The following is a 3008-nucleotide window of genomic DNA, read 5'->3' on the forward strand; positions in this document are numbered from 1 at the left end:
CAGAATTTCCAGAGGATGAGGCCCAGAAATCAGGATTTTAAAAAGATTCCCAGGTGATTGGAATGTGCAGCCAAGGTTGAGAACCACTGATCTAAAGTGTCATATTGTTTCTGCTATAAGTGTGCTTACAGTTTATTTGCAGTGATCAAAATTAAGTTTATGAAAAGATAACTAGGAAAATAAAACTGGTTATAAGTGATACAACTGTTATACACCAAAACTACATTTAAGAACAGGAAGCAGTTGTTTCTCCTTTGAAGGATGAGGAGACATTTCATGGAACAAGTGTAATTGAAACTGAACCTAAGGAATGGATAGGCTGTTCGTAGTTGGGAAACAAGGAGGAAACATTCCAGGACTGTAAAGTGTCCTGGGCCAAAGTGCACAGATGGGACACATTTTAGGAACCATTTGGCTGAAGTGGTCGGATGATTCTACAATCCTTCTAGAATCGTAGACTTGTACTGAAAATAAACCTTCTCTCTTCTAAACTCCCACGCAGTGTAAAATCACATCTGTAGGTACTAGTTAGCTTCCTTTCTTCTTTCCCATTTCCCTTCCTGCACCCTCTTTACCTCAGTGCCTTTCAACAGGTATTTATTGAGCACCCACAATTTGCATAGATGCAATAGCAAGCCAGTAAGACATTGCACTGAACAAGACCGTGCGCCCAGTCAGTCGGAGAGTTCAGTTTCAATCTCATATTCCAGAAAGTCTCTCAGTAGTGTAACAAGATTGTAATGCTGATCGCTAACACTGAAGACTTTTCATATACCGCACACTGTTCTTATTCAAGGAAACTTGGTTTGTCTTATGAAGAATGCATTTAGGACTCAGGAGAAAGGATTACTGAAATGGTCTTTCATGTTTTGGCCTACAAAGGTGTGTTTATTTTAAAAGAAGCACTCGTTTGCTGAAGTAGTACGTTGACTGGATACCCTACTGCCTATCAAGTGTGCACGAGACTTTAACTTTGCACAAATTATGGAAAAGGGAGATTTTCTTAGTGAGAGACCCGTAGAGATTGAGTCTGGGTCCAAAGTGATTTCCTTCTGCTCCACGGGAGCATCTCCTACTTTGGGGATTTCTTTCTGGGATTCCAGACCTCAGTGCAGCAGGAGACCGGGCAGGTGAAGGCCTCAGGCAGGATGGCAGGACATTGAGAGGAGCAGCCAGACTGAGAAGGAGCCACCTCGGAGGCCCAGCTCCGGGGAGGCCCACGTGTCTGGGGGCGGAGGCTGGTTCTGCCCCAGAGGAGGTGAGAAATCTGACTTGCACGCTGTCGTCAGAGAGATGTTTCCTTAGAGGCTTGCTGTGGTTTGTCTTCATTTCCGATGTTGACAAGACAGGATTCATTTGGAAAAAGAGTGCTTTGTGATTCACAGTTAGCTCTGTGTGTGTTTAATAAGCTCTTTAGGAATTTCCCTGGTAACTTTTAAGTCTTTTTTTTTAACTTCAGACTGGTTTAAAGAAATACGTTATGAGTGCGCGGTGCCAGAAGGCGGCGGCGCGGCAGGCTTGTCCCTGGCTGGCGGCTGCCATAGGGTAGTCCGGTGCATTGTCATGGAGACAAGCGAGGCCAGTGGAGTGGGCTGCGCGCTGAGCCGACCCTACTTTTCGACCAGGACTGCTATGGTGCCCGAGTGATGGTGGGATGGGTAACCGGTTTTCCATGGACACAGCCTAGCAGCGGCCTGTATGTCTCCCTGGCCGCTGACCCACCGGCCTGATGACAGCATCTCCAGGCTCCTTCCCGGTTCAGTTCAGTCGGCTGCCTCTCAGGGATCACCAGGAGCCTGTATATCAGCAGGGGGGTGGCCGCCAACAACAAACTTACACTCTCCAGCAGCCACATCACCTCGGTCGTCAATGTCTCGGGGGAGGTGGTGAATTCCTTGTATGAAGACATCCTGTATGTGCAGGTGCCTGTGGCTGGCACTCCCAGGCCACACCTCTGTGACTCCTTTGACCCCATTGCTGACCACATCATCCACGATGTCGGATGAAGCAGGGCCGCACGCTGCTCCGCTGCCAGCCGGTGTGAGCGGCTAGGCTGCCCTGTGCCTGCCTGCCTCATGAAGTACCACACCCTGTCCCTGCTGGCTGCTCACACGTGGACCAAGCCATGTTGGCCTGTCATCTGGCCCAACGGGATTTTGGGAGCAGCTCATTCAGTAAGAGTTCCAGCCGTTTGGCAAGAACACCGTGCACATGGTCAACTCCCCTGTGGGAATGATCCCTGACATCTATGGGAAGGAGGTTCGTTTAATGATTCCCCTGTAAGCCATGCCACCAGCCCCTGCATCGGGGCCAGAGGTGCAGATCTGCCGCCGATCCGACACTAAGATCTGGGCTTCAACATTCCGCTTTTGTGCTACAGAAAAAAACAGGTGATGCCTTTTATCAGAGCAATAAAAAAGGAAGAGTGCGGTAGTTTTTAACTTGTAATCCTTCTCTTTTAAGATTAAACTCACTAAGTGTAAAATGGTGAAGATAAGTTTCCCACCCTGTGAGTGACAGGTCATGGCTACTGGCCAGAGGGGAGAGTAAGTAAGGCAGGTGGTGCCTGAGTCAAATGGACCACCGCCCAAAGCCAGGCTGGAATCCCACAGCCTTCCCCCAGACCAGTGGTCGGCAAACTGCAGCTCGCGAGCCACATGCGGCTCTTTGGCCCCTTGGGTGGGCTCTTCCACAAAATACCACGTGCGGGCATGCATGTACAGTGTGATTGAAACTTTGTGGCCCATGCGCAGAAGTTGGTATTTTGCATGTGGCTCACGAGCCACAGTTTGTCGACCACTGCTGTAGGCAGTTCAATAAATATTCCAGGGTAGAGAAAAAGTTTTAAACTGGTGAGACTAACTAACCCAGGCCTGAGTGCTGCAGTTCCACCTCGTTCTTTCAAACCAAGAGCCTTAAGCACCGTGGCACCTCCTTGTTTAACAGTAAGTGCCCACCTACTGGATAAGTGACTGTCCAAGGTGCTCTGGGAACCCTAGGGGTTCTGG

The 3008-nt window shown here is 49.2% G+C and overlaps 1 pseudogene; it reads left to right on the forward strand.

Moving 5' to 3' along the window:
• The first annotated feature begins 1729 nt into the window (after positions 1–1729).
• Positions 1730–2303, forward strand: LOC102760567 (annotated as a pseudogene).
• The last annotated feature ends 705 nt before the right edge of the window (positions 2304–3008 follow it).

This window comes from Myotis davidii, unplaced genomic scaffold (assembly GCF_000327345.1).
Source record: "Myotis davidii unplaced genomic scaffold, ASM32734v1 scaffold323, whole genome shotgun sequence".
NCBI classification, from domain to species: Eukaryota; Metazoa; Chordata; class Mammalia; order Chiroptera; family Vespertilionidae; genus Myotis; species Myotis davidii.